The following is a 14685-nucleotide window of genomic DNA, read 5'->3' on the forward strand; positions in this document are numbered from 1 at the left end:
GTGGGGTGTGGACTCGCACCTGTAGGCAAACCTGTGACAAATGCACGGGAATGGGTATTTTCTGTATGCCCATGCGGATATATGAAGAAGAGCTCTCTCCATCCTAAGAAGACACAAGGGCGTGCGTTTGCCCGTGTGAGTTGGGCCTATGAAAGTCCACGCCCGTGTGTAATTTCTGCACGGGCGTGTGAAACACTTAAATGATTTTCTCAGTTGGACAGAGGAGCCACAAGGGTGTACAATTTCCCTTGTGGATTGGGTGCACGGGCGTGGGTATTTTCCGCAAGCCCGTTTGGATGCGTTTAGAGAGGTTGAGTGTTTTCCGGAGAGCGCACAGGGACGTGCGTCTGGCCCTGTGAGTCTCTTATGTAGAGGCGCACGGGCGTGGGTTATTTCCGCACGCTCGTGTGGATGTGCAGGAATCAGAAGGTTGCATTCTCTCTTTATAAATCGTTCAAACCCTATTTATTAGCAGACCTTCAAACACTCTGGGAATACTCTCTGACATTCTCCCGACCTCCCATTGCTGAGTTTTGAGTTGATTGTTTGGGTTTCTCACCGATTTCAGGGATCTTAGCTTCATCTCATCTGTAAACCCTTGTTTTATCGTGTCGCTGACTTTCGTTGATTCTATTCGATTTTCTTTGATTAAACTAGTGAATGTGTCTTGGTTTCTTGCTAAAATGGTGGTAATATGTTTTTGACGAGCTCTGTAAGTAAGGGAGAGGTGTATTCATGGATTTTGCCACAAGGGCCATACGGTTTTCTTGCCCCGTGAATTCACACAGGCGTGTGGGATTTCCACACGACCGTGTGGATTCCTGTAGTATTGAGTTACTAATAAGTGCTTGTATGATAAGAATATAAAGTGTTCTTTCCTTATGATGAGCATTACTTTTATCGGGTTTTAACACTAATGAGAGGCCGAATATTAGAGAAAGAAGCTAATGTGGATCATAAATGCACCAATGGGAGAAAATCTTGAGAAGGTTCAAACTCGAAGACATAAGTCTAAGTCGGGTTTTAAATGCTGGAATGTGTGCCAACCTCCTCATATTCAAGTTAGCCCAATGATTTGGAGGAGCACAAAGGTAGTCACATTCAAGCATTCTTGCTTGTGCATGTATAGCAAGATCTCGACCAACATGTCCATTATTGAAGAAGCAAAATGATCTATGACGTAAATGTGTGCCCATTTATGTTACCTCGATGAAAAGCATGGATTCGGGAGTGTTTCGGGGCCACACTGTAGTAAAACATTGTACCAGGTAATGTTCACAGCCGGCCGAAGAAGGATGAAAACAGAGAATCCACACGGGCGTGTGTTCATTCCACACGCCTGTGTGAAAAATCCACACGGGCACCCATATGGCCATGTGGATTCCCGATTCCAGCCCTATTTAAAGATGATTTTAGCCCCGATTTCATAATCCTTTTCTCCATCTTTTCCCCAACTTGAGAGAGGGTGGCGGCTAGGGTTTTAAGAGATATTGGATAGGGATTGGGAGAGGTTCTATGGCTCCAACATCACGCTCAGTTTGGAAGAAGGTTACTAGGAGAGCTTTCGTCGGCACCGATCCAGCGAGGTGTATCCTAGGCCGAACAAAGGGATCCTTTGACGAGTAGAGGGCTCTCCATAAGATCATTGCCACGACTATGGAGAAGGTTTTCTATGGATTCTTTGCTTTTACATTTGATTTCATTGATTGTAATTAGCTCCATGGAGAGCTAAACCTCCTAGTGGGCGCTTGGGTATTTGTGAACTCTAGGATGTATTCGTTTCATTGAACCTCTTTATTATGCTTTCAATTAATTGATGTTTTATTTGAGTTCCAATCTTGAGTGCTTGATTGTATGAATACTTCCTTAGAGTAACACTAAGGTTGAGAGCACTTGTTGGTAACCCTTGTGAGTGAGTGACACACCACGAGAGTTAGACAAAGATAGATTGGAGAGGGTTGAGAGGGTGAGTCGAGAGGTAGTGGAGGGTCCCCTTTCCCCTCTGGTGTGATTTATTCTACCTCCATTTCCTCAAGTTCTTTGCGGTCATAGTAGAGTGAATGGGCTAAAAGATGACCTTCCGCTGGGGCTTAGTTGCGGGTGCAACGGAGTGAAGCGTTGAAGTGATTTTAACACCTAGTGCTTAATTGTGGCTAGAGACCTTCCACCTGGACCAAAGGGTTAGGTCTACATCTAGGAAGAGGATTTATCACTTGGAATCCCTAGAACTCATTGCAATTTTATTTGAGTGCGAGATTGAGAGGTTATTTAATTTCTCCTCCGGGACATGTATAGAGTTAGGCATGGTTGACCTAAGATTTGGGACCATGTATTTAAGGATCTCCATGACTCAAGTTCTTTGCGGTCATAGTAGAGTGAATGGGCTAAAAGATGACCTTCCGCTGGGGCTTAGTTGCGGGTGCAACGGAGTGAAGCGTTGAAGTGATTTTAACACCTAGGGCTTAATTGTGGCTAGAGACCTTCCACCTGGACCAAAGGGTTAGGTCTACATCTAGGAAGAGGATTTATCACTTGGAATCCCTAGAACTCATTGCAATTTTATTTGAGTGCGATATTGAGAGGTTATTTAATTTCTCCTCCGGGACATGTATAGAGTTAGGCATGGTTGACCTAAGATTTGGGACCATGTATTTAAGGATCTCCATGACTCATTATTGCATTAGTTAGAAAGTATAATAGAGGGTTCTTGCACTTGGAACAATTGTCCTAGCCGGAACAATATCCGGGTATCCCATATATATCGATTGTCTTACCTTCTTCTTTACTTGTGCTCTCTTTCTTGTTCTTTTACTTTTGTTATTTTACATCTTGTCACACATATCACTATTCATTTTTTACTTACTTAAGAAACAATTTAAGTGTTTTTATTCCCTATTCCCTATAGATATGATAGCCCACTCATATGGGATTTTATTACTTTGACAAACCCGTGCACTTGCGGGACATACGCAAGGGTGTTATCAGTTACAAATGAATCTGATCTATTTCCATTCCAATACATGCAGGTATGGCCCCCATATCAAAGAAGACAGCTGGTAAACATCCTAGAGAGCCTACTTCGGAGCCGAAAAGCATGGAATTTATACTTCCCGAACATCGAGCTCGATTTGAGTGACTAGCGAAGCTTAATTTCGGTCTTACATGAATCCCGGATTTGAGCTCACTTAGATCAGTACAGTGAGCACATGACATGGCTGATGAGGTCAAGGAGTTACTATCGGTGGGTAGTTGGCACAAGCTGTTGATCATTCGTGACCCTGCTTTCCACCTACTCACATTAGAGGTGCTCGCTTCATTTGAGTTTAACCTCTCTTATGCTCATTTCGATAGCGTCGGCGCCATTCAGTTCAGAGCTTGTAGGCAACATCATAGTATGAGTGTCATGCAGTTCTCCGTTAGGCTTGGTTTATATGATGAGGAGTTCACTGAGACGGAGGAGTATGAGGATCTACCAATTGACATTTCGGGAGGCTTAACTGGCCAGAAAGCACATAAAATACTATGTGGTAAGGGATGATATGAACCAAGAGTGTCTAAAGCTTCATGCCTTTCTCGACCAAATTACAGATATCTTCACGCCATCCTAAGTAGGTCAGTGAACAGTCGCAGCGACAGTACAGGAGTCCTAAGCAAGCATGAACTTCTATATATATACTCCATGGTACGGAACGAGCCGATTCATTTAGGACACATTTAGAGGAGTATCTGAAGCATCAAGGATAGTATCCTAGGCTTGGTGTCATTTTCTCGGGCCCATACATCACTAGACTCATCTTAGGGATGGGTCTACGAGACACAATCAGAGGGACCGAGAAAACAATAGTACCAACACCCCTCCGGCTAGAAACAAAGAGACTCATGGGTATGATCAGGAAATATCCGAATGGTATTTATGTGTTGAACATGCCCCCATTAGAGCCATTTGTATTTGAGGAAACCGCAGGAGAGGGGCCTCAGCCAGCTTTAGAGTCACAGCCTGAGAGAGATCAGACAGAGGCTGTCCCTCCACCGCACAAGCCCCCTACCAGTACGGATATTCTCTACAACTTGAGCTCATGATCGATTTGAGAGGCTCGAGAATGCCATAGGGATACTGTAGCTGGATGTCACTGAGGTCCGAGCAGAGGTTGGTGAGGTCTGGGCTATACAGGCTTCACAGTATATAGAGTTCATGGCATGTTTCGATACGCTACAGCAGATTTTTGAGCGACACGTTACCTCATCTTTTATTCTAAGACCTCGGACTCCCCCGGCATCTCTGGCATCTCCATCACCTAGTCTAGCACCGGTTGACCCACCGTGTACCTCATCATCACCAGCGTCAGCAGCAGAGCCAGAGCACGACATAGACACTTGACTTTGTTTTCGGTGTTTTTATTATTTTTCCATTTCATTTTGGACTTGTATACTCAGAAAGGACTTTCCTTCTGAGTTTATTTTCGTTTTGTTGGCTCGAGTTGTATTCATTGCTTTATTTTTTATATACTCGAGTTGTTTTTTATTTTAATAAGCTTCACTAAACCCCCTCGTGTATGCGTACAGATGGTCTTGTCAACATGGAAATTGAGAACTTATCATGGACACGGCCAAGGTGCTTCGGCATTTGGCCGTGTGAGCTTCACAACCCGCTGGAACATTACTCCCAAGGATTTAGCTCCATCAAATGTAACACTAGGGGTCAGGGGAGTATTGTTTTGATTGTTTCTCCCACATTTGTTCTTGATTGATATACATTATGTGTGAGCTTGCATGTGTACATTGGGGACAATATACAACCTAAGTGTGGGGGGGAGTTTCATAGTGCACATATCTTTTATACTAGTTTTGATTGATATATATGCTCACATAGCCAATGGCAGTTCACCTTAGTTGCAGTAATTGTATTCTTAAGTTTAGGAGAATTTTTAACATTGAATGTTCTTATGCTTTAGTTTTTGCTTGAATTTCTAGGAATTTTTGCCTGATTGACACTTGTTGCACTACTCACTCTTTAAACTCTTTTAGAAACTCAAGTTTGATGTAAAAGGGACTATTTATAGTTGTTTCTTTTGTTAATTCTTAAAAAAAAAGGAAAATGAAAAGAAAGAACAAAAATAGTTTTATTGTTTAGTTGTTCTTGTTGGGTGGAAAGAGCTACCACCTATAAAGTATGAAGCTACTCTCATAAGTCGGATACTAGTTATGCCCTATTGAGAGAAAGAGCTATCTCATAGGATGAGTGAAAGCTACCACTCCAATAGAAAGAGCTACCACTTCAAAAGTGTGAAAGCCACCTTAGCGGCCGCTTTGGGAAAGTGCTACCTTAGAGGATGTGCGAAGCTACTACCATCTTTGAAATTCTTGTTACTTTTTGTAGATAAATAAGTCCCTTATACTTAGAACTTTGAGGAATATACCTTGGGTTGACTTGAGTGAGTTCACACACTTACCCTATTTTGGGTTTGTTGTCCTTTCTGATTCAAGTTTTTAGCTAGAGCATTGATTTTTTTTTTTTCATATTTAGTGTTGAAATTTCCCTTACATGTAAAATGCTTTCTTTGTATGCTTTGGTGAACCTAAGGCCAAGCACTTCCAATATTTCCTTCATCTATGCTTTAATGTTTAAATTTTTGCTTGAGGACAAGCAAAAGCTTAAGTGTGGGGGAGTTTGATAAGTGCTTGTGTGATAAGAATACGAAGTGTTCTTTCTTTATGATGAACATTAATTTTCTTGGATTTTAACGCTAATATGTGTGCATTTATGTTACTTTCATGCATATAGGGTTGTGAAGCCGAAGGTTAGAGAAAGAAGCCAATGTAGATTGTTTATGCACCATTTGAAAGAAGTCTTGAGAAGGTTCAAACGCGATGACATAAATCGAGTTTAAGATGCGAGAATGCGTGTCGACCTCCTTATATTCAAGTCACCACAATAATTTGGAGGGCACAAGGGAAGTCACATTCAAGCATTTCAGCTTGTGCATGTATAGCAAGATCTCCACTAACGTGTCCATTTATTGATGAAGTAAAGCGATCTATGGCGTAAACGTGTGCCCATTTATGTTACCTCGATGAAAACATGGATTCAATAGTGTTTTTTTTGCCGGTATTGTAGCAGATACTGTTTACAGCCAGCCGAAGAAGGAGTAAAACAGAGAATCCACATAGGCGTGTGGAAATTCCACAAGCCCGTGCTAAAAATCTACAGGGGCGCCCACATGGGCATGTGGATTCCCGATTCTAGCCCTATTTAAAGCCTATTTCAGCCCTGATTTCAGAATTTTTTTCTCTATCTTTTCCCCCAACTTGAGAGAGTGTTGTGGCTAGGGTTTTGAGAGGTATTGGCTAGGGATTTGGAGAGGTAGCTCTGACATCACACTCCGTTTGGAAGAAAGTTAGTGGGAGAGGTTTTGTCGGCACCGATCCGGCGAGGTGTATCCTAGGCCGGACAAAGGTACCCTTGAAAAAGTAGAAGACTTTCCACAAGACCATCGTCACGACTATCGAGAGGGTTTTCTATGGATTCTTTGCTTTTACATTTGATATCATTGATTGTAATTAGATCCATGGAGAGCTAAACCCCTAGTGGGTACTTGGATATTTGTGAACCCTAGGACGTATTCATTTTATTGAACCTTTTTATTATGCTTTCAATTAATTGATGTTTTATTTAAATTCCAATCTTGTATGCTTGATTGTGTCAATACTCCCTTAGAGTGACACTAGGGTTGAGAGTTCTTGTTGGTAACTCTTATGAGTGAGTGACACACCATGAGAGTTAGACAAAGCTAGATTGGAGAGGGTTGAGAGGGTGAGTCGAGAGGTAGCGGAGCGTCCCCTTTCCCCTCCTATGTGATTTATTCTACCTCCATTTCCTCGAGCTCTTTGCGGTCATAGTAGAGTGAATGGGCTAAGGGATGACCTTCCGCTGGGGCTCAGTTGCAGGGACAACAGAGTGAAGCGTTGAAGTGATTTTAGCACCTAGGGCTTAATTGTGACTAGGGACCTTCCACCTGGACCAAAGGGTTTGGTCTACATATAGGAAGAGGATTTATCACTTGGAATCCCTAGAACTCATTGCGATTCTATACGAGTGTGAGGTTGAGAGGTTATTCAATTTCTCCTCTGGGACATGTATAGAGTTAGGCATGGTTGACCGTAGATTTGGGACCATGTATTTAAAGATCTCCACAACTCATTAATGCATTAGTTAGAAAGCATAATAGAGGGTTTTTGTACTTGAAATGATTGTCCTAGGCGGACCAATATCCGCGTACCCCACTTATATCGATTGCCTTACCTCCCCTTTATTTGCACTCTTTCTCTTGTTTTTTTTACTTTTGTTACATCACATTTTGTCACAAAAATTACTATTCACTTTTCGTTTAGTTAAGAAACAATTTAAGTGTTTTTATTCCCTACTCTGTGTTTACGATACCCACTCATCTGGGATTTATTACTTCGACAAACCCGTGCACTTGCGGGACATATGCAAAGAGCATTGTCATGCACATTATCCACACCCGTGTGGAATTTCCATGAGCCCATGTGGAGAATCCACAAGGGCGTGTGGATGCCTGATTCCAGCCTTATTTAAGGCCAATTTCAGCCCCAATTTCAGGATTCTTTTCTCTAACTTTTCCCCAACTTGAGAGAGGGATGGTGATTAGGGTTTTGAGAGGTATTGGCAAAGGATTTGGAGAGGTTCTACGGCTTGGACATTGCGCTCCATTTGGAAGAAGGTTAGTGGGAAGAGCTTTCGTCGACATCGTTCTGGCGAGGTGTATCCTAGGCCGGACAAAGGGACCTTTAGAAGAGTCGAGGCTTCTCCACAAGACCATCGTCACGTCTATTGAGGGTGTTTTCTATGGATTACTTGCTTTTACATTCGATTTCATTGTTTATTGTAACTAGCTCCATGGAGAGCTAAACCCCCTAGTGGGTACTTGAATTTGTGAACCCTATAATGTATTTGCTTCATTAAACCTTTTATTATGCTTTCATTAATTGATGCTTTAATTGAGTTCCAATCTTGAATGTTTGATTGAATGAATACTCCGTTAGAGTGACACTAGGGTTGAGAGTTCTTATTGGTAACCCTTGTGAGTGAGTGACACACCACGAGAGTTAGACAAAGCTAGATTGGAGAGGGTTGAGAGGGTAAGTCGAGAGGTAGTGAGCGTCCCCTTTCCCCTTCGGTGTGATTTATCCTACCTCCATTTCCTCGAGTTCTTTGCGGTCATAGTAGAGTGAATGGGCTAAGGGATGACCTTCCATTGGGGCTTAGTTGCAGAGGCAACGGAGTGAAGCGTTGAAGTGATTTGAGTACCTAGGGCTTAATTGTGACTAGGGACCTTCCACCTGGACCAAAGGGTTTGGTCTACATATAGGAAGAGGATTTATCACTTGGAATCCCTAGAACTCATTGCGATTCTATACGAGTGTGAGGTTGAGAGGTTATTCAATTTCTCCTCTGGGACATGTATAGAGTTAGGCATGGTTGACCGTAGATTTGGGACCATGTATTTAAAGATCTCCACAACTCATTAATGCATTAGTTAGAAAGCATAATAGAGGGTTTTTGTACTTGAAATGATTGTCCTAGGCGGACCAATATCCGCGTACCCCACTTATATCGATTGCCTTACCTCCCCTTTATTTGCACTCTTTCTCTTGTTTTTTTTACTTTTGTTACATCACATTTTGTCACAAAAATTACTATTCACTTTTCGTTTAGTTAAGAAACAATTTAAGTGTTTTTATTCCCTACTCTGTGTTTACGATACCCACTCATCTGGGATTTATTACTTCGACAAACCCGTGCACTTGCGGGACATATGCAAAGAGCATTGTCATGCACATTATCCACACCCGTGTGGAATTTCCACGAGCCCATGTGGAGAATCCACAAGGGCGTGTGGATGCCTGATTCCAGCCTTATTTAAGGCCAATTTCAGCCCCAATTTCAGGATTCTTTTCTCTAACTTTTCCCCAACTTGAGAGAGGATGGTGATTAGGGTTTTGAGAGGTATTGGCAAAGGATTTGGAGAGGTTCTACGGCTTGGACATTGCGCTCCATTTGGAAGAAGGTTAGTGGGAGAGCTTTCGTCGACATCGTTCTGGCGAGGTGTATCCTAGGCCGGACAAAGGGACCTTTAGAAGAGTCGAGGCTTCTCCACAAGACCATCGTCACGTCTATTGAGGGTGTTTTCTATGGATTACTTGCTTTTACATTCGATTTCATTGTTTATTGTAACTAGCTCCATGGAGAGCTAAACCCCCTAGTGGGTACTTGAATTTGTGAACCCTATAATGTATTTGCTTCATTAAACCTTTTATTATGCTTTCATTAATTGATGCTTTAATTGAGTTCCAATCTTGAATGTTTGATTGAATGAATACTCCGTTAGAGTGACACTAGGGTTGAGAGTTCTTATTGGTAACCCTTGTGAGTGAGTGACACACCACGAGAGTTAGACAAAGCTAGATTGGAGAGGGTTGAGAGGGTAAGTCGAGAGGTAGTGAGCGTCCCCTTTCCCCTTCGGTGTGATTTATCCTACCTCCATTTCCTCGAGTTCTTTGCGGTCATAGTAGAGTGAATGGGCTAAGGGATGACCTTCCATTGGGGCTTAGTTGCAGAGGCAACGGAGTGAAGCGTTGAAGTGATTTGAGTACCTAGGGCTTAATTGTGACTAGGGACCTTCCACCTAGACCAAAGGGTTAGGTCTACATCTAGGAAGAGGATTTATCACTTGGAATCCTTAGAAGTCATTGCGATTCTGTAAGAGTGCGAGGTGTTGAGATTGCTTGATTTCTCCTCGGGGACATGTATAGAGTCAGGCATGGTTGACCTTAGATTTGGGACCATGTATTGAAGGATCTCCATGACTCATTAAAGCATTAGTTAGGAAGCATAATAACGGGTTTTACACTTGAACCGATCATCCTAGGCGGAACAATATCCGAGTACCTCATTTATATCGATTGCCTTACCTCCCCTTTACTTATGCTTCTCTTTCTTGTCTCTTTTATTCTTGTTTACATTATATTATGTTAACAAAACCATTATGTTAAAAAACAATTTAATTATTTTTATTCCCTACTCCGTGTGGATACGATACCCACTCACCTGGGATTTTATTACTCGATAAACCCGTGCACTTGCGGGACATACGCAAGAGGCGTTGTCAACAATTCGAGTTGGGGGGGGAGGGGGGAATGGGTTATTTCTATGTGTATTATGATGATGCATGACTTAGGATGATCTATGACTTGTTGTATAGGAATTCATAAGGTAAAGGGGCACACTAGAGTTAGTGTTTAATTTGTTTGAACCTAATTGCTAGTTTCACTCGCGTCTTGGAAACCTTTCTATCTTCTACTTTACCTTACATGTGGAGTCACTTATACTTAGGAAACTTTAGCTTTTAGACCTTGATTTTAAAAAAAGCATAAAATAAAAAAACAAAGGGCTACTCAAAATTATTATAATTGTTCTGCATTCATTTTTTAGAAAGTCGGATTCTTAAGAATTCCCTACCTATGATTTATAAATACTAGTGTGGAAAAAATGGTAGAAAGAGCTATCACCTTAGAAGTGTGAAAGACGCTCTTGAGTAGTCAATACACCACTTGTGTATCCTCAAGTGCATGAGTCATAAGAAGTAAAATGATCAGGTAGTTAAATCCAAAGGGACTGATAATCTTCTACTACTAATTTCTCTTCCAATATCTAGCCTGATCAAAGATTGGGGTAAGCTCTATTCTATGAATCTCAAAAGAATAAGAAAGGTGAAGAAAGAATGGAAAGTGATAGGTTAAAAACTAGGTAGAAGCACTAATGAGAAGTAGCGCACCGGAAAAATCCCTTAGTGAAATACGTAGTGACTCTTCTTCAGTAACCATTTTGTACATCCTATGGATCCTATGTATGCTCTAAAAGCAATGTTATATCTACGGCAATTAAACATGTCGAGCTTTACAATTGTAACTACAGGCATCATGCACATCAAGTTTAGCAACTACATTTTGGTAATCACAACTATGGCATTCCACACACATCAAGTATTTACAATCACAACTATGCTAATAATGTATATCAAGTTATGTGGCATAAATTTTAACATAGGAAACCAATAAGACTCCATGGTCATTGTAAAATATTTAAATCAACTGCACATTATCAACAAGGTTCAATAGGCAGGGCACCAGAGAGCGGTTTGCCCCTCATAGGTTCACACAATAGGAAAAAAGATAAAGGAAACAATTAAACAAGAATCCATGGACTCCTTATTGCTCCTAAAATCTCTGTAATTATGCTTTGAGGATCTTCCCGCCAGCTTAGCTTCACTCCAAATTGTGCTCCCATACCTCAGCTCTAACCCCTTACTAGATGGCAATGAAGATCATCCAAAAGCTGCTCCAAATCCCTAGCTGAACTCCCTTAGAAACCCTAACCTTGGGGCTTAAAAAGTGATTTGTGACACAAGCACGCTCGTGCTTGGGTTGTGCTTAATGCCTGTGCTCTTCACAAACAATTCTAGGATTTTTATCAAAGGGGAATTTCTCCAGACAGTAAAGTGCATTGTTAAGAAGCATGCCTGTGCTTGGGCCTTATTTCCATAAGCAAGTCCGTGCTCTTGGCTCTGCGACCGTTCTTTCCTTCTTTTGATATTTTCTTGAAGTCCTGTGATCTACAGATGGTGTAATCATGCCCACTACACACCCATGCTTATCTTGGAGAGTTGTAAATAAATTTTTTTGATGTTGATTTCACTCTAGTACTTATTCTAATGTCCTATGACCTGTTAACCTATATTGATGCACAATTATACCCAAACTAGCATCGAAATATATAAAACAAATGCAAAAGACAAGCAAAATGCATATAAGAGGTATGTAAAATATAGATATGAAATGCACTCATCAGTAGTTAAATTTTTTTTACTACCCACTTAGTCTATCTAGAAATAAGGCCATGTTAGCTAGGTGATCCTAGCAGTACATGGGGGACATATTTAGGGTAACTCACACACAGGGAATATGAAACATGGGTAAAACTTAATTATTTTGATCAACGAAACATACACTGACCATTAGTTTTCCTTATGCTTTTGAATTGCCTATTTTTATGAGAACAGAGGTCATGCACTCATCTTCTTTCTATGGTAATAAATGAATTTGTTTGAGGACAACAAGTGTTCAAGTATGACTGTATTTGATGAGTGTATTCTATATAGACATTTTTGCATACCCTATTTGCATGATTAGCTTGTCTTTTAGTATATAATTAAGTGTAATTTGATGATACTTTGGGTATTTATACTTAATTGTCCAGGCAAGCAGGCCTTGGGATAAAAGAATAAGATTTGTATTGAATTCGGCAAAAAAATGAGCTCAATTGCACTATAGTATAGGAAGCATGGTCAGAAAGTACACCAGTGCTCCATACCGTGCAAATCTCAAGACTTGCTAAAATTCTTCAGAATAAGGGAAGCACTATTTTAGAGCCCAATGCATGGTCTTGTATTGAAAGCATAGGCAGGAAGCATGCCCATGTAGTTTACAAGAGTTTTTACTAAAAAGGAAGCATGACATCAAGGCTCTGAGCATGACCGGGCACTGGAAGCACGGTCTAAAAGCACATCCATGATTTTGCCCACACAATTTATGGGTTTGCTACTTGTTACACCAAAAAACACATCCCAAGATATCGCATAAAGAGCACAGTCAAGAGCACACCCGTACTTCTATTAGGAATAATCTTTTAATCCTAAAGTTAGGGTTGTAATGGGGGATTCCATTTCTATTCTTTTGGGACAACCGCTGGGACTACTCCTGGCAGTGATTAGGGCTAGATCTAGACCGAGAGAACACTGTGGGAGTGGAGTGAAGTCAGTAGGAACTTCATTGGGCATTCATCAATGAGATTTGGTAAGCAAGAAGGTAGTTCATGGATTCTCTTTTATTTTCATTCCTTGATCTTTATTTTCTTTGTAAAAGCATGAGGGTCTAACCGTCATTTGGTGCTCTGAGCTATGAACCTCAGTTTGTAAAGGTTTGACTTCCTAACATTTTGATTATGGAGTTTCCTAGTGATTCCTTCTATGTTTTATCTTGTGATGCAAAAATCTATGTGCATGATTGCCATAGTTATAGTTACAAAATTTGACGTGCGGGTTGCCATAGTTGGGTTAGCAAAACTCGATGTTTATTCCTCCCATAGTTATAATTGCAAAGCTCCATGAACATGTTTGCCATAGTTGTATCTCAGTCGGCTAGGTGACAATTGAGAAAATCCATCTAGTTAGGGCACACAAAAGGAAAAGGGTTGAGTACATGCCTAGAGATAGATCGTATCTGTCAAACACTCCGCTTTAGGGTGTTAACCTACGGTTCAAAGAGATATACCAGATAGTCAATTTAGGAGTCATTACATGTGTCAAGGGGAGTTGTCGGGAGTGCTAGTCTTCCCATTGATCTTTTATCTAGTTCTGAACTCCACATGATCCTTTCTATCCTCTTTTCTCATTTTGGTTTTGTAGATAGAATTCTCACAACCCTTTGATTGGGTTAGATACTAAAAAATCAAAAGTATAGAGAGCTTTTTAGTCATTATGGATTTGACTACCTGACCCACTATGTTACATTGTACTACTTCATATGACTCGTGTACTTGCGGATATGTAAGGGGTGTATCAAACTTCAACCATCTTCTCTTGTTCAGATTTTTGGCCTTGTTTAACCCTCATCTCAACTTCTTGACTACTTCCTATAGTGTTTCTTGGAAGACTCCCTTGTGGTCTCTCCTATAGCATGTGAGAAATCTGACCCACTTGGTTCTCCAAGTTTTGGGGTGAAGCTTGTTGATTTCTCAAAGTAATCTCAATGGATATTAGGCAATTGTCATGAGATTGGAACTTCAATTCAGAGGATTTCAGGAACTTGGCCACTAATTCATCCAAACTAGGTTTCTTCTGTGGAAATCCCTGTGGTAGATTTGGTCTTTGTTTCCCTTGACAACTCCTTTTGGAAATTTGGGTGGTTTCTCCAATCGAGGTTGTACATGTTGCTATATAGATTCCCTTGCGACAGATTCATTCTACTAACAAAATCAACTTGCTCATGTTACCCCGAAGATGTACTGATAATGGGACAATCATTGGTGGGGTGCCCACCACTACAAGTTTTGCATACCATAACTCAGTCTCGTTGTTATATCTATCTTTTTGCCCAAAGACTCAACTTGGGCCACCAAAGGTGTTGATAAGTGCATAAACATACTTAGTTTAAAGTGCATTTCTTATACACTTGTCATGCATTTTTTTATAGGATTGAAGTCATTTCATGCTTAATTTTATGTTATTTGCTTTTTCAGGCATGAAGAAGCCATGGGGAACTCGAGGACATGGTTTGGGCAAAAAAATAAGTAAATTTGGAGGTGTGGTACTATAGCAGTCATTGCAATAGTTATTGTACTACCTGCAAGAATCCTTGAGGCCAGCACAAAAAATTCTTACGGGCTCCATACAGCCTGCAAGGCACTCATAAGGCTTAGGAAGTGCCCAATTTACCTTCCATATGGTCCCTATACGACCCCCATATAGCCTGTAAGGCCTGTTTGGGGAGGGGTATGAAAGAGGAAATCTGGGGCTAAAAGGAGAACTTTTTGACCAAAAAAGAAGG

The sequence above is a fragment of the Dioscorea cayenensis genome, chromosome 10, assembly GCF_009730915.1.
Source record: "Dioscorea cayenensis subsp. rotundata cultivar TDr96_F1 chromosome 10, TDr96_F1_v2_PseudoChromosome.rev07_lg8_w22 25.fasta, whole genome shotgun sequence".
Lineage (NCBI taxonomy): Eukaryota > Viridiplantae > Streptophyta > Magnoliopsida > Dioscoreales > Dioscoreaceae > Dioscorea > Dioscorea cayenensis.